The sequence below is a fragment of the Pteropus medius genome, unplaced genomic scaffold (assembly GCF_902729225.1).
Source record: "Pteropus medius unplaced genomic scaffold, Ma_sr-lr_union100, whole genome shotgun sequence".
Lineage (NCBI taxonomy): Eukaryota > Metazoa > Chordata > Mammalia > Chiroptera > Pteropodidae > Pteropus > Pteropus medius.
In genome coordinates, this window is record NW_024351729.1 from 21,545,447 (window position 1) to 21,570,804 (window position 25,358).

The following is a 25,358-nucleotide window of genomic DNA, read 5'->3' on the forward strand; positions in this document are numbered from 1 at the left end:
TGTACCCTTAGGCTTTTCTCAGCATAGGGCTGGCCTTTCTCAGAAAGACCTTCAAAGAGCATTCTCTCTCTCCCTTGGACTCCTGATACTTGTATCATCCCTATCACGTGTCTGTCACTCCCATCCCTCTCCTCCCTCATTTATCATATTGGTAGAATGTCTAACTTGGGTAGAATGGGTAATAAGGGCAAGACATGATGATATAGGCTTTGCCTATGGTATTTCATCCCATCTTCACCACAACCAGAGAGGTCGGCACTGACCCAATGTGCTGATGTCACACCTGAAGCTCAGAGAAATTAGATAATGTGCCTAAAGGCACAGCTAGTAGAAAGCAGGACTTTTGAATGGCATTTGATAGTGAAGATTCCATGATGCGAGCAAGCCACTGAGCTACCTCAAACACAAGGAACTTTGGGAGCTGCGTCTTCTGGAGAGAGAATCATACTTTGCAGATAAAAAAATCACACACAATAGATAAGTGGATGATAGATGATAAATGATGGATAGATGATGATAAATAGATAGATGATAAATGATAGATGATAGATAGATACAGATGCATAGATATATAGATGCATAGATAGATGGTTAGATAGATAGATATAATATATAGAGATAGAGAGAAATATTTGGAATTTAAAAACAGTTCAGTACATAGCTCCCTACTTTCTTAAATAAGAGATGATGAACGACAAAATTTAATCGCTTCTTCATACATTTATTTTACGTGCACTCTGTGCCCACCGTTGTATCAAAAACAGTGTTTTTAACTTATTTCAAAGTAATTCTTATCCTCCAAAACTCTTAAGAGTTTGTTAGGTAGTCGAAGAAGGATAAGAGAGCTCCACATATTCACATACATATACTTATTTATGTGAAACAAGGAAAAATCACTTTATGAGGAACAAGGTAATTCCTTTTAAATACTGCAGGCCTTCTAATTTGGAAGACATGTTCCCATGTGTTATTTCATTTGATTCTCATAATAATTATCACTATTTCACTGGTGAAGGAACTGAGGCTTGAAATTTTCAATACTTTGTTGAAGATTATACAACTAGTACATGCTAACGCTGGGAAACAAACCCAAGTTCTAATCCAATGTTCTCTCTAATAGAGTGATGCTGACTCGGCACAAGTACAAAAGTCTCTCCTAGTCTTTTAGACCACAAAGGAAGGAGATGCCATTCCCTCCCTTTGTCATGAAGGACCTGAGCTTCTTAGCAGAAATTGAGTCCTGGCGTTCATTTTTGCTAAGCTAGGCTGTGGGGTTTGGCTGGGTGATGCCTCAGGGAGGGGGTAGCGAGCGAGAGAATGTGTCTGCTTTGCAGCTCTTGCCAGCCCTGGAGAGCTAGCATTTTCCAAAAGAATGCTGGGTTCTCAGAAACACTGTTGATAATGAGGTTGCTCATTTTTAAAATGCTGTAACCAGATATTCTAGGAAAATAGACCTGGTTCCAGGAGTGCAGCTGCGGTGTTTGGGTTTAAGGTCTGAAGTGGTGGGTTAAGATGAGCTTTCAGCTGGCCTGCACAATCAGGCCATTGTAGTAATAGAGAAACCACAGAGCTTCTCAGAGCCTAAACCCGGCACTGATTAAACTGGACTTTCCCCTCCTGGAAACTGGGTGAGAATGAAGTGTGAGTGTGCATGTGCGTGCATGTGTGCGCTTGCATGTGTATGCATGTGGGTGTTCAAAACCAGTGCAGGAATTACATGGAATCCTCTCTAGCCTCAGTCACACTGGAACAATGAGAATGTATGTGGACTGAAGAAAAAAATCTGAGGCGAATGGGAATGAGTTGGCACAAAGTACTTTTCCAGCACTGATGAGGATGAAATTTTCCAGGAGGCAGAGTTTCACTTCCTGTGTCTCCCATGGGCAGGGCAGGGGGCTCAGCAGAATAAGTGAAGACTCACACACCTCAGACAAGCCCCTGGCTCTGCTTAGAGAGCCCCAGTGGAGAGCCTAGGGAGTCACCAATAGGTCAACTGAGCCAACTTCCTGCCTCCTGGACCACAGTCTTTTCATCAAACCTCTCACGCCCTGTATTTATTTTCTTAATATTGAATGAGAGAAGAAATAAATGTTTATTGCATTTAATTATGTGCCAGGTGCTCTACTTATGATGGGAAAAACACAGTATGACAATAGTTAACATTTATGGAAAGCCTACTAGTTGTAGGCATGGGTCTAAATGTTGGGTATATATTAACTTATATTTAGTTCTCACACAGCCCCAAGTGGTAGGCTGTAGTAAGTATCTTCATTTTACAGATAAGGAGACAGAGACACAGAGAATGACACTTGGCTAGTAAGTAGAGGAGCTGGGATCCACACCAGCTAACTCCAGAGGCCCCTGTTTATCCCCATGTCAAACCTCTAGCCTGGATGCAAACCAGGTTCTCCACCCCACAGCCTGGACACATGGCCTTCCATCTAGCATTCCCTCCAATGGGCAGAGTCAAAGATCACCTTCCACTTTAGCGCTTGTCTTAGAGTACCCAAATACCACCACCTCTTAGAATTACATTGCCACAGATTTTAAAGACCTGCCAATGCTTAAAAGTTCACCATCCTTAAGGAACCAATAGGTACCTGGTCATGACAACATTGGTTTTATCTCTGAAAATTAAGACACATTATACTCAACAATTCTATTTGATCTGGGTTCTGCTTTGAATTGGTGCTTAATATTCTACAGAGTCTAATAAGTCATTTTTTCAGGAGCTATAAATGTGAACTGGTAAAACATGTACCTAGTTCTTGAGATAATAATGGGCTAGAGTTAAAGAAGAAAAGATCTTTATGAAATGCAAACTTGATCATGATAACATTTAGTTTGCAACATACCTGATATTTTGAGCTCTTTAAGATCTTATTTCTCACTCACTTTCTTGCCAGCCTTCCTACTCTCTGCACCCTCGCCCTGGAAACTGCAGGCACAGAATCTCAGCGGCACAAGGCCTCCTAGGTGACTACTCTCTGAATACACTCTAATGGACCTTCTCCCCATCTCCTCTACTTGACCAACTCCTGCTAGTCTTTAAAAACTCCATCACCTCTATAATCTCTTCTCGGCAGAGTGTCTTAGAGGTTAGGTACACTTTCTGGAGGCTCCCACCGTATTCTGCACCTACTACCTGTATCACAGTGCTCATCGACTCTGATCGTCTTTGCCAGAATCCTCCTGCCACTGTGCATACCTGAGGCAAAGACTGTGCTCCTTTTACTCTGTATCCTTGGAGTCTGACACCATTCCTGGTATACAGCAGATGCTCAAAAATACATGGCGAGGAATGATTCATATTTATAAGTCTACTGCTTAAACATAGACTATTTTAGAGTTTTTAAAAAGGCCAGGATATATGGACCAGGCATCCTAGGTGAAATAAGATGTTCACAATGATACAAAAGAAGGGGCCTCATTAAACTAATCAGGATGCATATCTTAAGCCCATTCTTTGCCTTTATTTTAGTTTTGCATATTAAACACTTTTATTGGTTCGATGCTTCAGAGGACTGTGGCACAATGGTCAGCACCATAAACTGCAGAATTGGTGCTAAGCATTTGGAAGACAGAAGTTAAGACTGACTATGGTTCATCCCAAGGTGCGTGCAGGTAGAATGTGCACAGAATGCAAACATTGAGTCGTTACGGAAGTAGACCCTATCACCCCTTACATAGGTACAGATAGGTAGGTAGACAGATGTAGTTTATTGTTATATATAATAATCCAGAGAAAGCCTTCAACTTAATTTTAACATTGGAAACAATGAGTGTAATTAGCAAACTCGTGAATCAGAGCCATGTGTGTATAATTTCTTCTATCAGTTATGATCACATATTTGTTTGAACTGAGTTCTCACACATTACTATACTTATTACCCACTTCCAGAGAGTGGATTTAGGTTTAGGTTTCAAAAGCTCTCGTTAACTTTCGAAGATTCATCTAGTCTACTTATTATTTTTGTTTCTTTGATTCCCTACTGGCTGTTCTCTGCTTTTACCCTTTCATGTACAGAGTTAGTACATCCATGGAAAAGAGAACCAAAAGAGAATCAAATCTAGAGAAAAGAGAGACAGAAAGTTGTCACATCATTTCTTCTAAAAGCAGGAAATTAAAAGTAGAAAGGGATATTTTGTGTATGTGTGTGCGTGCATGCACGCGCGCGCGCGTGTGTGTGTGTGTGTGTGTGTGTGTCAAAAGAAGAAAATCCAGGATCAGGAAGCCCTCACTCCCTCCCTCTGCCTCCCTGGCCTTGGAAATTCTGTCTCAAGTACAGCTGGCATTCACTTTTTATACACTGAGCCTCGTGACCTTGGCTGGTACCCAGTTCTAAACTGCATTGATGGCATCCAAACGGCTAATTTGGTGTTGGAGAGGATGGGGAAGGCAGGTAGGAATTAAGAAATGGGAAGGAAAAAAAAATACCTCAAACTGAAAAAGTTAAATTTCCTGCCAGGTGGCTTCCAAATCATCCAGCGGCTTATTCAAGGCTTTGAAGTCTTGAGCTAACAGTTCCAGATCTGTAATATTTACCCCGCAGTCTCCCAAAACAAAAGTTGACTGTGTTTCTTGAAGTCGATCTCACTAGCATTTTAGGATGACAGATGGGAGAGGCTGGAAAAGAATTATTGGATGACCTGGAACTCCTCAACTCCCTGGAATTTTTTCTTTTGCTTCTCTCTCTCTCTTTCTCTCTCCCTCTCCCCCTGCCACTTCATCTCTCTTTATATGTATATCCTTTCAAATTTGCTCTACCACCATCAATTCTTGCCTTCTCCCCAAACCAATCACTTGTTGCATTATTCATCAGATATATCAGAACTTATCCTTAAACAATAATAGCTAACTAAACTCTAAATTTCTATAGCCCAGTAGCTGAATTCTGCTACTATATCCACGGAGTAAACAAATTTAATAATAATAATTATTATTATTATTAAATGGTGAAGCCAGTTCTGCATGTGAGGCGGACTCTCCATCTAGCTGGGGACTTATCTGGGTCAGACCTTGGAGTGGGGAAATGGGTGATGGGTATACAATATTCAAAAACTAAAACATTCTTCGTAGAAAAAGATTCTATTCCAATACGGCCTTGATGGATGTTTTCCACTTACCATTCTCCCTCACTGTCACCCATCCTTCTTTGCTCCTTCAAATTCTACTTATCTTTTGAGGATGTCTGTCATCACTATCATAGGCACTCAAAAAATATGTATCGAGAACCTATCATGTGCCAGGCACTGTCCCAGGCTTGAATTAAATGAAGCCCTTGCCCTGTCAGAGCTCATGTTCCAATGAAAGAGATAGACAATAAGCTAATAGGTAATGAAATAAATAGTATGGCAGACGGTGAGGTGTATTATGGATAAAAATAAAGCAGGATGAGCAGGATAGAGAGGAGGAAACACAAGTGTTATTTGTTATGTGGGCAGGGACCTGAAAGAGATGAAGGGACAAAGAAGAGGCTGTGTGAAAGAAGAAATGGCCACTAGGCAGGTTGGTTGGGCCATGGGGAAGACACGTAGGAAATGAGGAGAGAGGATGAGCAAGCAGCTGGACCACAGAGAGCTTGGGCAGGGCCTTCGGCTTTAATTCTGTGTGAGAAAAGAGCCATTGGAGAATTCCGAGCGAATAAGTGACATGATCTGACTCCTGTCAGACTTTGAGCTGCAGGATTGAGACTATTTAAGGGGAAGAAGGGAAACAGTGAGGCAGGAATCTTTTTTCATCCACCAAGGAAAGAGATGATGGTGGCTTGGACCACACTGATAATGGTAGAAGTTGAATTCTGGGTGTGTTTTGAACGTAGAGCCAAGTGATAGAATTACCGATGGAGTGGATGTGAAGGATAAGAGAAAATGGGATGTCTGGAATGACTCCTCAGTTTTTGGCTTGAACAAGTAGAAAGAGAGACTCATTCTTCCTCTGTGCTCCCATGTACTTTTATTTATATCAATATATAAAACTTTCATAATGATTGTACATGTGCACATCTGTACTGCTAGATACACCATCTCTTAACTTTCATGTCTTTATATGCTGAAACTAATGAAAGCTGTGGGCTCTTGCCAATGAGGGGGAAAATACACACAAATTTATACAAACATTTGCATCTAACTTAAAAAGTTTTATTTCTCTCATTAAGCTCATCCATGAGTCTCTTGAGTGGTTCAAGATTCCAAGATTTAAAAACTCAGGCGCTAGATTTACTTATTCTTTTAGTAAATTATTATTGAGCACTTGGGACTCTAAAGACATTAATGATGTGATGGTGACCAAATATAGCTAATATCCCTTCTCACGAAGATCACAGTCTGATGTGGGAAGTAGATGAGATGCTAGTAAGCAAATATACAAGTAAATAATTATAACTTGTGACAGGAGCTATAGGGGAAAAAAAATGTGACTTAATCTATTATAGCAAGGTGTAGTACAATAAGGCTTAATCAGGAAACAGAAGCCATACAAATATTATAAGCAGAGGGGATTTAATACAAGGAGTTTGTTGTATACTTGATGGAAAGGAGAGGGCAATCAGAGGTTAGCAACATAGGAAGTCCCCTGCCACCCACCGGGTTGGAGGGGCAATGAGAAGAGGTGGTACTACCAGAGCCCAGAAACTGAGACTATCTGAAAGCTAGAATCACAGAAGGGGTGCTGCACCATGGGATTCAGGTCTAGGAATGAGGGACTATCTACTGGAAGTGTCAACCGAGATAGAGAGAAAAATGCCTTGGTCTCTCCCCTTCTCCCACCATCCCTTCTACTAGTGCCTCCCATTGGTCAAATTTGGCCAAGTTTCCTGTGATTCAGAGTGGAACAGGAAAGGAGCAGGGATGGATTGGATCAGAGAGCAATCAGGAGAGTGACTGACACATAAGGAGACCTATTTAGAAAGAGTGGTCAAGTACCACTATTCTGAGAAACCAAAATTTAAGTTGAAACTAGCTAAATCAGAAGATGGCCATCAAGGGAGAGGCAGAGGGAGAGCATTCCTGGCAAAGAGAATTGCAATAGAAAGTTTCTGAGATGTTAAAGAGGTCTGCTCTTTGGTAAGGCCTCACCTGAGGCCAAGCTGGCTGTTCACAACTGTCATGTTCTTCAGAAAATAAGAGAATAAGAGTGAGAGGTTCAGCATATGGGTCCTCTTCCACAGCCATGTGCCAGGTGGCCTACTGCAATAGAAGCAAGCCTCAGATCAGATTCCACCAGATGCCCAAACATTTATTAGTGAGCACACAGAAAGACAGCCACACAACTTGCTGTGTCCTTCAGACCACCCCACAAGGTACCTTGTCTGAAATGTGAACCCTGAGGTAGAGACAGCAATATTCTGACAGCAAGATTTGCTGTCAGGGCCTTCCATTAGTGGAGGCACACAAATGGAAGTCGATGGAGTTCTAGACCGAGGAGGTCACCCAGAAAGTGCTGGGTTACTGGGCCTGACAGGTTCTTATGCTTTACTTATGCAAAGGCAGCGGCATTATACAATATTCCAGCCAATCATGTCTCTTGAAGGGCACTCATTTCATCAATGAAAAATTATTTGTAATAATGCTCAGATTAATTCCATGTGCTTTGTGATGCAGATTTAGAAACTGATATTTAAAGCACTTGCTGAGGCTTTTTTTCTGGAACATAGATTCTTTATGAGGGTGATTTTAATATGACCTAATTGCCCCTCAGAATGTAGGTGGACGCTAACCTGCACAGTCAGTTAACATGTACGTCACAATGTTTATACAGAAGCATGGTAAGGCTAATTAGAGACAATACAACAGAGGGGACAAAAGACTTCCAGTGTGGCAAAAGTTTTACTAGCAAAAGGAGGGTAGATTGAAGAGGTGGGAAGGAATTTACATTTAATTCAAACTGCATTGAAGGGTTTTAAAATGGAGATAACATAATCTGATTTGGTTTTTAAGAGCTCAAACTGGATGCTTTGTGAAGAATGGATTACAGAGGAGAGAGAGTGAAACCAGAACATTCCAGGAGTTTAGATAGAAGTAATGGCATCCAGCCAGCTTGATGGCAGTGCAGATGGAGAGTCAAGGAGAGAGGTGAGCTATGTTGTAGAGACAGAAACACAGGGATGATGATTAGGAGAGAGTCTGGAATGGTGGTAAGAAGAGTTTAGAATTAAGGATAACTTTTTAGTTTTAGCTAATCTACCTGATTGTAGAATGGTATATTATATTAAGATGAAGGAGACTAAGAGGAAAAAATTTGATGATGGAATAAAATAAAAAATTTAAAAAAAAAAAGAGGTAAAAGAAGGATTCCATTTTATACTTAAAAGTGAGGAACATGAGTTTGCCTTATTTATCTTTGTCCACCGGCATGGCGTTGGGGGGTGCTTAGTACATGCTTGAGGAACTGAAAAGAATAGATATGCTACTACTTTTGTCATTTATCTCAGTGTTTAACCTCTCTCTCTCTCTCTTTCAATTCCAGATAATGACCCAAATCATCAAAGACAAAATACATCAGCAACATAATACTTTTTAGATAGAAGAAAAAGTTTTTTTTTAAGTTATGAGAACTTGGGCTTAAGTTGGCAGGGTGATACCAATAAGGAATTAAAAAACAGATGAGCTCAAGTAATTGAGTTTGGAGTCTGCATAAAAAAATACATCCCAGGAATTCCCGTGTCTCTGAGATGGCCTTCCATTCCACCTGAAGTTCCATTAACGTACCTTGGCTTTTTGCAACTGGGATGGACGAGCTCATTGCAAATGTTCCTATGCCTGTGAATGGGTGTGGCTATGCTTTCCTTATCTGTAAAATAAGGGAGTTACACTGTATAATCGAAAAGACTTGTAAAGCTCCTTTCAGATCCATCTCACCTTCTAGTTCTTTGCAAAAGTCTTTCAGAAAGTCAGCAACACAACAGCGCCAGCTGTGGGGACCTCTATGGCACTCCTTCATAAAATAGATCGAAAGTTCTGACCTCTTTGTAATTATAGCAGAAGCTGGGAAGAGTCAGAAAAAGAGCTTATGTACCATTTATGTATCATTTCTAAAGATAGAGGAAACTCTTTTTGCTATCATTCAGAAAAATATTATTCTCTCTTCTCTGTATTTCTTTATATTTCATAAAGGAAAGAGAGAAGATTACTCTATGGTTTACTTAATTTTGGAAGCACAGTTTAAGAGTTTTTAAGAAATAAAAATGTACTGAAAGCCTCAAAAGTAAATTACAGCAAACAAAAAAATTATTCAGGCTATTTCTCATAACAGCTGACCTCCCAGGGCTGTTCACATATTAAATTATATAGAGCACATTTGCTTGGGAAAAGAAATAGATACAGTCCATTACCAGAAAGAAAACCTTACTATGAGCAGATTTATGAATAATCATGAAGTCCAGAACATTTTACAAAACATGTTATTATATTCTTCCATTAAATCTCAAATCTACGCATAATTAAAATTGAGTCTAATTTGTCCCTGAGCCTCCTGTAGTCTATGCAAAACAAAACAGGGGATCAGTTACCATACCATTTTGGAAAGACAACAATAAAATACTTTATTTAAATAGCGTGAGGCTATGTGGAGCAGTGAACAATCCAGTAACAGCAACTCTTCCACTCTGCCTCTGCTGGCTGTGACACTTCGTACAGCCGTGTTCTTCACTGAAAGTCAAGGGCATCGTGCTAAAATATAATTCAGTGACGGGCTCAGTCAAAACAGACCTTGGGTGATGCCACTGGATCCAAGGATAAAAGCAAGAGATCTAGAATGCACTATCTGATAGAGAGGCAAGGAGCCACTAGTCACTTGAAATGTGACTGGTCTGATTTAGATGGGCTCTAAGCAGAAAATACACACCAGGTTCTGGAGTCTTTATACAACAAAAAGGAAAAATATTTCTTTAACATATTAATTATGCATTGAAATATTATTTAGGGTGTGTTGGGCTAAATAAAAAATATTATTAAAATTAAAGAGGGTCGAATAGATGGTGATGGAAGGAGATTCAACTTTGGAAGGTGAACATACGATGCGATATACATATGATGCATTATTGAATTGTACACTTGAAACCTACATAATTTTATTAACAAGTGTCACCTCCATAAATTTAATTTAAAGAACATTTTTTTTAATTAAAAAAATATGGCTACTGGAAAATGTGAAATCATATATGTGGCTCACATTTGTGTCTCGTGTTATGTTACCATTAGATACTGCTGCACTAGAGGGTTGATCTTGACACTTTACTTTGGGTCTGTTACTTTCCCTCCCTGCCCATCCTCTCCTCATCCATAAACTGAGGAATCCCGATGCCCATCTCCAAGAGTTCGACACACTGGCTTGTATAAAACGCTAAGGCAGTGTTTGACACATTGTAGGGCCCAAGAAGACTCTTCCTTCAATACTTCTCAGTTCAGAACCTTATCTTCGGGACTGAAAGCAGAGAAATAATATTCTGGCTCCTAAGACAGTCCTACTAAAAAATCTGCCTGTGAGCTGCCTTCCCTAAGGTCTGGGGCTGTTTTCTCTGCCTTGAGGAAGTGCAGTACCCTGTGATTTCAGTGTCTCAAGACAGATAACTCTGGCCCCTGTGGAATAGCCAGCATGATGACAGAGAGAGCCTGTTTATAGAAAAGAGGGGTCGAACACTACTCAAGAACTTTGTTTAAAATTCTTTTGTAACCACACATCTCTCTGTTTGGGTTTGCTGCTCTCATTAAATAAATATCTGGAGAGTCTTCAGGGATCATCCCAGATACGTGTGAGCTGGGTTTTTAAGATAATGAACCGCACTTTTGAGTCAAATTCAGCGGATTCCCAAGTCGTCTCTCACAAGGCGCCAAAGGATGGTCAAGAGGGGCCGGCATGGGATGTGATGAAGTTATTCCCAATGAAGCCAAGAGAAAGGGACCCTTGTAAAGTTACGTGCAAGGTTCATGCTCATAAGCACCTAGCAGAACTTTCTTACGGATAGTGCGTAAGTCAGTAAGAAGGCACGGGGAAGAGAAGTACCAAGACGTTAGGATCTGAAAAGACAGATTTAAAGGGAGCAAGAAAATATTGTTAACGAAAAGTTTGCTCGAGACTCAACTTCATGGTTTGAGGGAACATGTGCCAATTATTTATGACTAGCACAAAAACATAAATTTGTGTTTTGTTTAAATGAAATAACTTGAAATGCTGAGGACGCAGAAGTATTGGGACATCAAAATTTAACTCTCAGCAAATTGCAGTCACTTTCAATTCGAATATTTCTAAAGGAAGACTCAGAGATAGGAGAAATAGGAAAAAATACTTGGAGTAAAAAGACTCTTCTTTTTTTTTTTTTTAATTAATTGACTTTCTTTTTTTAGAGTGATTTTAAATTTATCAAAAAAAATTGAACAGAAAGTCCAGAGAGTTTCCATGCACCCCTCCCTCTCACACACCATTTCCCCCATTTTTAACATTTTTGCATTAGTATGAAACATTTGACAGTATTAACACATTATTAACTGAAGTCCATAGTTAATGTACATTAATGTTCACTCTTTGCATTATACAGTTCTATGGGTTTTGACAAATGCATAATGTCGTATATCCACAAATACAATAGGATACAGACAGTTTCACTGTCCTAAAAATTTCCTGTGCTCCACTTATTCATTCCTCTGCTCTACCCCTATCCCCTAAACACTGATCTTTTTACTGTTTCCATAGTTTTGCCTTTTCCAGAATGTCACATTGTTAGGATCATATAGTTTGTAGCCTTTTCGAACTGGCTTCTTTCACTTAACAATAAGCATTTAAGATTCCTCCAGGAGGACTCTTTAAAAACACCAAGAAAACAGTGCCTTTCAAGAGAGATGAGGAGAATGATAACAAATAAAAGGCAAATTTTAGGCTGAGCTATTGATTTGAAGGCATAAAGAACAAACTCATTCTGAAGGAGGGGATCCCAAGGTAAAAGAAGTAACGCTGGCATGGGGTGAAGGGCATGGGCACAAATGAACACTGTATACACCATGTGAAGACAGGGCTGGGGCAAGGGGAACTTGAGTTTGTTTGCAAAGACTAACTTAATGATTGCTGAGCCCTAAAACGAAGTGAAATCTGGTCCATTTTCTCCCTAATAGAGAATATAACCCAATTTTCCAACAGGAGGGTAGATATGACTTCTTCTGGGAACAGGAATATGACACAACACCATGCACATCTATTATTCCATTATGTTGTTTTTTCCTTGTCTAGTTTAATTCCGTTTCCAACCATTGGTTCAAAAGTATAACTTGACCCTATGATGGGTTAAACTGATCATTTTTTTCGAAGTTTTTTTTCTCCATTGCCATTTTTTTCTAAAACCACATATTCCAGCTCATTTCATTAGGGGATCCTCACAGTAACAGAGGGGTATCTGTCTTAAAAAAGAATTAAAAATAAAAAATAAACCCAAAGATACAATCCTGAAACAATAACACTATCTGGAACAAAATTTAATTTGATTTGGGGTTTTTCATGTCAGAGAACCCTGATCAGGCTAATGTCAATAGCAGGCAGTGGTAATGGAGACCTTTAGGCTGGGGATTCCTGCAGCCTATGAGTAGGAAGAGCTGTGGGCTCAAGTATTGGATTCCTGTACATCCTTGAAGACGGCAGTCCTCAGAAGAGGGTCACCAAGTGAACAATGACCTCTTAATTATCATTCTAAATCTCCACGATTATCCAGTGTGACTTAAATGGAGGATCCAAGAATTTTACCTCGCTGCTCATGCTCCCAGCCTCTACTGCAGCCTTTGATGGCCACTGTAGGGGAAAACCTCTCCCTCCGAGTGGTCTTTGCCTAAGTGAGCGAGGGACATACACACTCAGATCCTCTCCGAACTACATGCCCAGGCAGTCATGGTCTGGAGGAGCAAAACATTTTCTAGTCTTCAACCTTTGGAGTAGTGTCAGATTTGGAGGAAGAGACAAGAGACAGGCCATCACACTAAACATAACCAGGGAAATAAAATATCCCGGCAGCATGAGAAAATAGAATTTATCAGCACTAACCTCAGGAAAGTACTGTGAGTGTTTAGAAGTTATATTAAAGCATCTAGAGGCAAGGAGGCAAGACTCTCCTTCCTCCAAGGGTCAGGCTTAAGTAATCCCAGATATTTGCTAAGTAAGGAAGATGAGTCCCTTTAACTGCCAGTCTTTTGTTTGTTAAGTATAGAAGTTTGTTTAAGGCCAGAGTTAAATTACCAAGGACAATAGAAAAGGGACTGCTTCTACCTGGGGTCTGTCTTCAGCAACCCCAGCCTCCCCAGAGCACTCAGTCTTCTATTTAAATGAACTATGAACAAGTAGTTATTTAAAGGATTGCCAAATTATTCGCTCACTAAGAATACCCAACCATGCATTTTATTTGAGATTCCTTAACATCTGTCTGGCCCTGAGTGAAGTCAAGGGCCCACATAAAGATGCATCTCTCTAAAAGCCAATGCCATCCAGTGCATGTAGCAGAAATCTGAAGTCAACAGGTTTGTGTCCTCCTGTCGCCTGATTTAGAACTTTTCTCTTTCTTTCCCCGATCTCTACCCATCTAAACTCTACCTAGTTTTTGAGATCCAGCTCAACTGTATCTCCTCCAGCAAGCCTTCTCTGGAATTAATTCTTCCCTTCTTTGTATACTCATAAATCCTCATATGTAGAAACGAAGAAAGTATTATGAGACTGTAAAACAAGATACAGTGATGTCTCTCACTGAAGTATAAGTTCAATGACATCGGCAAGATCTTCTTTTCTAACTTTATGTAGGACTCATTCTGGGTATCATGAGCCACAAACAGAAGGTACTAAATAAATGCTTTTGAACTGTTATTGCTGTTGATTCATGGGCAACCTAGATTGCTGTCCATTCTCCAAACTCAATCTTTGGGAGCAAAACCATGATCTATTCCTCTGTGATTCACATCGGACTCTAAGAAGCCTACACGTGATGCGACGAGTTTCTGGGAGCCTTGCCCTAGAGAATGCCTACCACTGGACCACAGAGTTGATGTCTGGCTAGATTTCATCTCTTTTTTCCCTGGTAATAGATTGTACTCAAGTTTTCCTTTGGAGACACTCCTACTACTCTTAATCCAAGTGGTCTATATGTGGCTGAATGAATCTACGCCCCAGTTGTAGAGGTAGGTACATGACTCAGACACAGCTGTAGTTTTATTTGCTAAATATGTAAAATTGAGTAGCAAGGAGCTTGGGTTCTGGTGATCCCTTTTGAATCTTTGCTTTAATCTACACCCTGTATTTCTCAGTTTTGTGAAGCATTACTACCTGTTTTTACTTAAATGAGTTTTAGCTGGGTTTCTATCAACTCGCGACATCAAAGTTCCTCTCTAATGTAGACGTTCTGACATTAATGACCCATAGGTCTCTTCAAAAAGAAAATATGCTTAAGAAGGAATCATAAGTTAATAGCAGGACAAGGAATCTAAGCCAGCCGTTTGGGGCATAAAAGGTACTCAGGTTGGATAATACCTTATGTCCAAGGAGAGTAGAAAATAAGCCGGTGATAAGGCCACATGAACTAGGATAGGAATATTGGGGGACTACAGGTTGCATGGGCTAAGATTAAAAGAAAGATGCCATCACCACTATGGCAAGCTCCATGCATTCCTGATTGATCCCCCAAAAACAGCTCACCTCTAAAGACTGAACCTTTACCTTAACTTCTGGCTATTTACAGGAGCAGACTCAAATTTAACATGAGCCCCAAGTGATGGAAAGAAGCCAAAATGTTCTTACAGTTTGAGGGGGTGCGGGGGAAGGGAGGGGAGGAAGAAAGATTCTTTTAAAAACACACTCTGTCACTTGCCACCCCCACCTGGAGGAAGGACAAACAGAGGGCAGTCTGGGTGGGAGAGCAAACAGAAAAGTGTCTCTCTGACACCTGCAAGCAAGAAATCTGATCCCGGGGCACCAGAAACAGAGCCTGAGGACAAAGCTTTGGGAGAGGGAAGGGTTGGGGAGGGCAATGAGTTGTGCAGATTCCAAATCCTTCCCTGCCCTGCCCTGTCTCCAGGCGCCAGTGTGTCAAGTCACCAAAAACAAACAGCATGGGAAAGCCTGCCAGGAGAGATGACAGGGGTGTTTGTGAGGGTAGGAGGTTTCCACCAATCACATTCTTACTTGGATTTCTGATGTGTTAGCCAGAGCCTTAATTAAGTGACTGCTGTGTGCCGGGGTGTTGGGGTGCTGGGTCTAGTGGTCATTTAAATTCACTTGACAATCATTTTTCTGGTTTTCTTGCAAACACTTGAAAAAATTAGTCACAACTAGTATCATCTCTATTTGGGGGAACAGGAAACTAAGATGTGGGTCCCCTTAGATCACACAGGACATCAGTGTAGAGGAAGAATGATCTCTGCATCTCTGTCATCATTCCAAGGCAGGACCTTCCCTTCTCCAGAAATCAACACAGCAGCTTCACAGCCCTTACAGGTCAACATGGGAAACCTTTGAAACAATTTGCTACAATTAACTACAACAGAATCACATTTTCCTTATGGTTTTCAAAAACTAAAAGTTACCCTGACGGAGATAATATCGAACACACCACGATCGATACAGAGAGCACTTTTCTTTTGTTGATAGGGTGTTTCATTCAAATGTGGCCAAGTTCAGGAAATGTCACCATTTATTATTAATTTTGCCATTCTGCATGGCCTATATTTGTTTCTTTGAATTCTCCTTCAAACCGCTTGTAACATTTTGCTGGTTCCCTCATTAATTATTGAGTGACATAAAATCTTGCACGTGTGTTCATTTTATAATGTCTAATAATTGTGCCTTTACCCTTTAACAATGTCTTGGCTAAAGAAAAAGCTCAGGATATAGTGTATCTCAGTGTTCCCAGCACCTCACCGTCAGGGCAGATTTTCCTCAAACTTATTTTTAAAAAGTGAAAGCTTTGCTTCTGCATCGTTGCGTAGTTATTTCCTGTGCTCTGTCTTCTTCGACTGAGCCCTGAGTCCTAGCCCTATCACCCTCTTCTCACTCCCTTCCTGCCAGCCCAGTCAAGCAACCATCACCCTCTCCCTGGCAAAAGTAATTTTCCGTAAGAGTTGATGCTCCTCCCTTCTCACGTGTAACTGAGAGAGAAGTATTGACGTGTGTCCTGCCTGTCCTACAGAGAGCTTTTCTAGCACGTCGCCAAGGAACAGAGCCTTAAGCTTAAGAAAAGTATATCTGAAGTTTGAGATTTCTAGAAGAAATTTCCAGGCCACTTTGGGGCAAAAAAAATAAAGCCTTTTCAGCAGTTTTGAAATTAGGCTTTGTCATTCTGTCCAAGCCTTCCCCTTATCCCACTCCCATCCTGAAATATATACATATATATATTTGTTTTGTTTGTTGTTGTTGTTACTAACTCATATAATAGACAGAGTGGGCTGTTTACCTATGAAGCAACTCTAAATTTTGGAGAATAACTGCAGGATGAGGTCTTTGCTTCTAGAAGAGTACTATTTGAGGTATAACATACTATCTTAAACAAACAATCGAACAACAGATGCAGAGTAAACATGTTGAGAACACGAAGTGGAAAAATAAAAAAAAAACAAACTGGCTGTTATCTGGTTGACAATGGCCAGAGCATGGGGTGTGACTGTAGAGAATGGGGGGAAGGCAGAGTCAACTCTTCACTGCCACCCCCTCTGGGAGGGAAGATGCTGGGCTTTTAGAAGGCCATGTTGACTTTTCTAGCCTGGTTTATTGAAGATCTGTCATCTTCCTGCAGCCAAACCTGAGATTTCGTACTGAGCACATGGAGAACAAGACGAGCAGCATTTTACGAGAACGTGGGTAATGTGACGGCTTGATTAAATCAACAGGCAATGTTGGCCCAGGTGTTTCTCCTGATGTTGTTATTTCTTGTCAGTATGTAACCTGCTCATTCTCTCTGATCCACAGTTAAATTGCTGAGACAGGCTTTGGGGCTGGGAGCAGAAGTGTAGTGGCCGAGTGCTGTGGCATTGTGGGTCTGCACACCTCCCACCAAGTTGAAAAAGGGGGAGACGTGTATAAAGAGACTTCCAGGGGCCTCAGACCACAACCAGCCTGTGAGGATCCAATCCGGGGTCTTAGATGTGGTGAGCTGGAGCCAACAAGAACCCAGTCACCAGCAGTTACCGAATCTATCAAGCTCCATGTCTCCATTTATTCCCTTCATCTCACTGCTGCCAGCCCTCCCACAGGCCTTGTACAGGGCAGTGAGGCCATGGGAAAGAGCCAGGAATTCCTTCATCTGGGGCTCTGCCTCCACGACTCTAAGAACTAAGTGCTAGAAATGATCTGCCTTTCAGAATTCATCAGCCAGTCTTTAAAAAGAACCTATGACTAAGTGGCAGCCATGTGATGCAAACTTCACCCCTCCACTCCCTCTGCCCTCACGCTCTCAACTTCCAAGTACGGACAGAGTTCGTCCACACTTCTGGAACGCATGTGATTGTACAGTCGTCTTTAAACTATACCACTTGAAGAAGATTTAGTCTAATTCCATCCCCTGAGCAGCAGGCAAACCAACGGCTGCTTGATGAGATTGTTGTCAGAACCGGAGCTAGAACACAGAGCTGCAGGTATTAAGAAACTCATTCATCTGGGAATCTATGTCTCTGGCTCCTGTCCTGTTAACATCACTTTTAAATGAAACAATCTAGGATGATGTATATATAAGTTCCTTGAAAATAATAATATGGAACAACTATTATGCACTGGTCAAGTGCTTTACATGAATGATCATAGCCAATTCTTGAAGTTGAAGCTCAGAAATGTTCAAGAATTTACCCACAAAAACACAAGTCTGTCAGATTCTAAAGCCTCTGTTTTAATAGTACAGCTAGCTATACATTCCCCAAGTTTTTTACTTGGGGTGTTCACCCTGATAGTTGATCTAATGCCCTCAGCTTTAGTTTGGGCCCCACTAACTTAATATGTCTTAATTAGATTGAAAACAGCTCTACGGTGTTCCTCACGAATTCCTTCTGGAGCCTCCGCGCTCCAGAAAAAAACAATTGCCAACAAAGAGTGAGAGATTTAATGACAAAGTAGGTGGCATTGTATGAATAAGAACAAATAAGACTCTTGCCCAAAGGGCATTTATACTCCACAACTCAGATGCCTTTAGACTCACTTCCTTTCAAACATCACCCCTTCCATTGAATGTGTCACCTTGCAGAAGCCCCACTAGCTCTGAGTCTTTATTTCTCAACCGGACTGAAACAGTGGGTGTTTACCTATTATTTTTATTACTCCCTATATGTCAGCACTTTGATAGATGTACTCAAATATACTAGCTCATTTAATGCATTAGTATAAATATGTGAAATATTATCCCCATTCTACTGATATGAAAACTGAGTCCAGCAGAGATCAAACCTTGTAAATTTTAATGCCTAACCAGATCCACTGACCAAGATGTAAAAGGCAATGAAAAACCTGACTTCTTTTCCACCAGGGCTGGGGGTTGACAACATCTATGTTTTCCTTGGTCGATCGCAAGCCTCTTTGACATGAGTGCCCTCATGATTACTGAAGGAAGGCTCTACACTGTTGTGGTTCACTAAGCAGATTGCACAGCATTTCTATCCCTCTCTAACAAGCTGATGTCATTTGACTGGGCAATGCTTTGTGGTATATGATAGGGCTATATCACGTATCTTTTAGGCATCTACTATTTCCCTATGTCAGTCTTAGGCTAAAAGGAATTTCAGGGGTCATTTAATAAAATAATAGCATGCATTGAATATTTGTGGCTTTATAACATTTCATCATTTCTAAGAGCTTTATGTGCATTCGTTCTTTTGAACCTCACTACTCAGAAAGTCTCTACTCTGAAGGGTTTTGTAAGGATTCCATGGGAGAATGTACAAGCACCTAGCACAATGCTTGATACACAATGTACTCTCGATAAATGTCATCTACGATTTCTCTCAACTCTTTGAAATTAGTAGGCAATGTGGTGCATTTTCTATCACATTCTCAAGGAACATCAGATGATGGATAACCCTGAGTTTTCTTGGTCACCCCCTCACCCCCAATTTGGCCATCTCACATTTGCTTATTATGTTTGCTTGTTTTCAGATGATAGGTAAAACTCGTGTTATGCACCAGCATTCTCTAATCAGAATTGCATTACCCTTAGGATAAAAAATCTCTCTTCAACCCTGAAAATTGGGGAAGTTCCAGTGTTTTCATGGCTCACAGATCTGAGAAGTTGACACTAGGGCTTATTACTCATGACTGCCTTTGGATTGTTAACCAGCAGCTTTATAGAGTTGGGTTAGGGTGGACAGTGGGGCAGTCTGCTGGAACAGGTTCTCAACCGGGAGCCAGGAGCCAGAAGTTAAAGTCTACTGCACCTAATAAGTCACTGAAGACCAGAATCAGGCTGTTAGCCTCCCCTGCATGACTCTTTGCCTTTTCAAAATGACCTGCTTCTTCTTCACTCATGTTTACTTCAAAAGCTTCTCTGCGTGAAGTTGAAACTGTTTCAGGGGACATATTCTTAAGATATTTATTTTCAGTTAGTTTAAATACTTGGCCTCTCATAGGATGAAAAAGATGATGGATTAACCTTGGCAGTTAAATCCAACAGAGGGTAAAATATGTACCGGGAGGACAGGTTTGGAAGTCATTCTCTGTTGATGTCTCTGGACTGTGGTGCATTGATCAGGCACTGTCTCCATCTTGAACATGACCAAGTCTAGGGTCCCCAGCTTTTGACGACCCAGAGCACACAGAAGCAGACCTCTTCTGAGGGCCCTCCTTCCTCTCGTCCTCCTGATGGAGTTCCAGGATGAAATCAACTGCAGAGTGGGCAATTTGAGTCCAGATGAAGTTGATAGCTTTCATGGTAGGGCACTGGGACCCAGCCTAACATAAATGTGTGGTGGGGTAATTACTGATATGAGACTGGATTTACACCAAGCCCGTTTTCCTATTGCTGGATGTGAGGCTACTGCTTCACTCCAGAACTCATAGCTTTACTGTTCACATATCAAGATTGTTCCCAGGGAAATCTCGAGACGGGAGCCCAAAGTTGGTTATTTATAAAGAAATTAGACACATATATAGCCTTCGGGTAAATGCTGCACTTCTCTGAGCAGAAACACTGAGAGGTGGAACTATGTGCTAATCTCTCTCTCTCTCTCTCTCTCTCTCTCTCTCTCACACACACACACACACACACACTCACACACACGCACACACCACTCATCAAATCCCAAGAGAATATTAATATAACAAATATTGGTTTAATAGTCTGAGAAGTAAATAGAGCCAGATAGGATGCATGAGCCTAAAGGAACACATGATCACTTTCATGACTCACTACCTATTACCCATGCTGCCAACTGCGACTTGACTCAGAAGGTCTAGTGGAGTGGGTGGGGTGGTATGGACAGGGTTATGGATTGAATTATGCCTCCCCCCTCCAAATTCATAGGTTAGGTTGAATTCCTAACCTTCAATGCCTCAATATGTGACCTTATTTGGGGATAGAGTCTTTGTAGAGATAATCAAGGTAAAATTAGATCATTAGGATAAGCCCCAATCAAATATGACTGATGTGCTTATTAAAAGTGGAAATTTAGACACAGAGACACACATCAAGAGAATGCAATGTGAACAGACATAGAAAGAAAGGGGCTATCTACAAGCCAAGGAGAGAGGCTTGGAATAGAATCAGCCCTCACAGCCCTCAGAAGGAACCGGTCCTACAGACACCTCAGACTTCTGGCCTACAGAACTGACACAAATTTCGGTTGTTTAAGCCACTCAGTCTGTGGTATTTTCTATGGTACCCCTGGCATAGATGGAAGCAGAAGTATCTCCCTAGCCTGCAGAAGCCAGGGCTCCTGGGAATTTAAAACATGGAATTTCTCTTTATTTTGGCCTGAAGCACAAGCTGCAAAAACACCAGAGCCACATTTGGTGACCAGGCCTCCATGACCAAGTTGAGCCGTACTGATAAAGAAGGTTTCAGGACCTCTTCTACTTCATGCTCCTATATGCATTTGTTTTTAGCTAGGAACATAATATGAACAATGACATGAATACCATAGAAAGTTTTGTGATTTTATTCTTTCATCATGGATCTGCCATATGGTCATCGGCATACAGATGTTTGAACTTTATTTTCTGACCAATGATAAGCTTCCAACCAAAGTTCCTAATACAAGGAAACAGATTCTCTGACTCCACTCTCTCATATGACAGGTGAGGAAACAGGGACCCAGAGAGCAGATTCAACTAACACAAAAGCTACCCGCCTGGTTGATAGATCTGGCAGATGTCCTAACTCCAAGCCCAAGATTTTATCCAATATACCACATTGGTTTTTCTTCACAGAAACATTTTTAGTATGGAAAATCTGATTAAATTCTTCTTTACTCTACATAGAGTTCCCTTCATTTACTCACTTCTTTATTGGTTAAGAAGTGAGTGATTTATTGGAAAATGGTTAAAGGAAAAGATAAGGCCTTGCCCTAGAATGAGGGACTTTGAGATCATCTAACTATTCTACAATATTTATGTCAAGTGGTTTGCCAGTCTCTGGTTAAACACTTTCAAAGATGAGAAATGTACTGCTTCATTTCAGACAGCTCTAATGATGAGAAATTCTTTAAAACTGAACCAAAAACATGCTCGACTCTAGAAGGCAGAGGCTTTTTGTTTAGTCACTTAGCTTGAGCTGATGCCCAGGGCTTCTTGTCTGCCAAAGTCTCTTTGATGATCACAATGGTGACACTGGTTCAGACGACACCTCTCTTCTACCGGGGATCACATCAGAACAGAACTATTTTAAGGGTGGTAAGGCTTGGTGCCCAGCTTAAAGAACTCTAAAATCACCAGTCTTTTGGGCAGCAAGACTTGAAAAGAGTGATAAGGAGTAGTGATTGCAATCTCAAAGAATCCACAAAACATCTGAGTTGAAGAACCAGATTCTGCCACAAGGAGAAACATTAGCTTATTTGCTAGGAGCAAGTAATGTGACATCTAGGCCATGGTCATGGACATCTCAGGTCTTATTCTGTATACTGGAGTTTATTCTGTATACTGGAAGCTGTACCTGATCCTGGCCACTGGCCCATGAGGGAATGCCACTGTAGGAGAGGAAGCACAAGGTAGGGCAGTGGGTCAGATGACTTTGTGCAGCTCTTTTACCCAGAGGATTCTTTATAGGTACCATTCTCTCATCTTTAACAAAAATCCATTGATAGCCATGTATGGATGGGATTCTACTTTATACTTTAAATATACTTTAAAGGTGTATTTCTGGTGTTAGAAAACCTAGTTTTATAATCTCAGGCTTGTGAGCTTGGACAGATCACTAAATTTCCATGGACATTGTGGTCCTCATCAACCTAAATGAGAAAAAGCTAAAGTTAGGGAGATAGTTTAGCCCAGAGAGCTTGGTGTTCAATAGGGCTCTATGTCTAAAGATACCCTCTACCCACTCAATCCTCTTCCAAAGGAAATTCCCGATAGATGAGTTAGAGGGACTGGGCTGGAATAAAACAAAATTCTTCACTGGGCAAAGCTGGTTTGGACTGTTACTTTTAACAATAAATAACTACTACTGTATATTGAGTGATTACTAAAATGTCAAACATGCTCATTTCAATTAATCCTCCAAAGTTCCTGCAAAGTAGGTATCAATCACCATTGCAGAGGTGAGAAAACCAAGGTTTAGAGAAAAGTAACTTTTTACTAGCTGGCGGACATCAGAGCCCAGTTGCATACTCTTTATAGTACACTTGTGTCATGTTGAAAAAAATATATATGTATATGTATTTGCATATATTCATAAAACTCACATATAAGCATCCATAAAATCCCAGGGAATCAACTACTGAATATATATATATACATATACACATACACATACATATGCATACATACATACATGTATATATATTCCCACTCAGCAAGAACTTGCTTTGTGGAATGAAGGCCCCTTCTTACTGCTTAAGACCGCTGTAAGTCATTCATTCCAGGCATAGACTCTAGAACTATGAAACTGAGGGAATGTGAGGCCAAGGTGACCTTACAGTAATAAATAATAAGCACACCAGAGGCCTTCATGATCTCAAAAACACTATTTTAGGGCAGTTTTCATACTTAGAATATTCTAGCACAGTGTGCTTCTCAGTAACATACTTTATTTTTAAACTTACAAATACTCTAAAAATGTCTTTATTATTCTAAAGAGAATAATAAAGAAAGCCATGTCCCATGAACATACCACTCAGATACTGCTTGTTGACATTTTAATAAATAAAAATAATGCATGTGTATGGTAAAAAAGTACAAACATGATAACAGATGGTAGAAAATGAAAAGTGAAAGCCTCTCCTCACCCTGTGTAATCTTCAGACTTCACAAAGACAAAGGCCATTAACCAATTTTCAAAATCTCTTTTATACAGAGGGGTTCATACTTCTTAAACTAAGCCACATCTTCCTTTTTCATTGGTATATTATCTTGGAAACCTAACCCTACTGCAGTACACCTGGATTAACTGGGTTAGTTTTGATGGGTTTAATGAGGAATCAACATTAATATTAATAAAATAATGATAATAACAACTCATACTTACTTACTAAGCATTTATTATGTGCCACTCACTATTGTAAGCACTTCCTATATATTTATTCATTTAATTCTCCCCAAAACTACATGAAGTGTTTTGCTGGATGTTTCCATTTGCCCACCCCTCCCGGATCCACTCTGCACTCCGATCTCTGTGCCAGGAGGTTATCTGTAGGAAAAGCCTCAGCAGCTCCTTTGCCTCTGGCTTCCAGTTGTGTCCAGCCAGTGGTCAGCACCAGTAGAGAAAAGAGAGAGGGTAAAGAGAGAGGTCAGCTTTCTGGTGCCTTAGTATGGTCTCTCTTGATGGTCACCTGGAGTTGCACAATCCTTGGAGTTTGGGCCACAGCTCTTGCAGGTGGCCCTCTCCACAGGACTCTCTTTCTGTATTTCAGAGGCTGCCCCTCTTCTCATTAATTCAGGGCCAAAGGGTGCCAATAGCTCTCCATTTTTTCCAGCCCCGCATTTTCCCTTATGGCTTCTTTTACCCTCTCCACACCTGTGTAAATTGTCCTTTTTATTAAACTCTCCCTGAACTACTCAATTTGAGCAGCTCATTTCCTGCTGGAACTCTGACCAATAGAAATATATGTGTGCCACTGTCCCCACTACACCACTGAGGAAACTGAGGCAAAAAGAAAGTATCTGTGCAAGGTACACAGCCAGTAGGCATGGGAATCCGGATCTAACCCATGAATTGGATTCCCAGAGACTGTGCTCTCTTCCTCTCTATAGAGTAAGGGACACATCTAAATATGTATTCTCATGACACTCCAGCACTTTCTAGGGTGTTGATAATATGAAGTGTTTCTGTGAATATCCTTATATGTCTATCTTGGTAGACATATGTAATTATATATAGGCTACATTCTTATCAAACAAAGAGTATGTATAATTTTTAATCTAAGGCGATAATGTCAGATTGCTGCACTATTTAATAAAATACACTCATACTATAACCCAGTAATCTACCTTGATATAGTATATAGAGTACATAGTATATAGTATATATAGATAAATATAGATATAGATATAAATATAAATATAAAGAGATACACATAGAGATGGAGATAAAAATAGAGATGATAGAGATAGATAGAGACAGAGACAGAGACAGAGACAGAGACAGAGCAGAGAGAGAGAGAGAGAGAGAGAGAGAGAGATCAGAGAGACATGTTCATGTTACCTGTCCATAATGGAACACATATAAAACTGTCCATTGAGCCTTTTGTGTATGTGTGTGTGTGTGTGCGCGCGCGTGTGTGTGTGTAACAGAGGTGAGGAGTTGGAGGCAATTGGAAGTCCATCACTAGAAGAATAGGTGAAATTCATCATGGGATTCTGCGTAGCTTTTAGAAGTAATAGTTTAAATGTATCCATAATAATACTACAGCAAATATATACTGAGTGAAAAAAGTAAGATGTACCATAATGTCATTTTTATAAATTAAAAATACATCCACACAAAACATTTCATATTTTGCAAGAATATATCAAAATGATACATATTAAACTTATAAGAAACGTTTGTCTATGGGAAATTGGTGTGTAAGGTAAAGGGGAATGAATGAATGAATAGAGGTGGGGAGGTGGAAAGAGGTAGAGAAAGATATTATCAAATTTCTTTTTAGAAAGGTGATATCATTTACATCAAAGACACACAATGTAAGAGAGTGGCCAAATGTTTCCAGTAGTGAATATTATTGAACTTTAAAATAATGTTTTTCAAGCTGATAGTTATTATCAAACTCCATTTTTT

At 40.4% G+C, this 25,358-nt stretch overlaps 1 protein-coding gene across 1 annotated transcript in view; it reads right to left on the bottom strand.

Moving 5' to 3' along the window:
• Positions 1–25,358, bottom strand: part of LOC120587637 (uncharacterized) — a 419,915-nt gene that overhangs the window by 74,511 nt on the left and 320,046 nt on the right. The window lies entirely within an intron of this gene.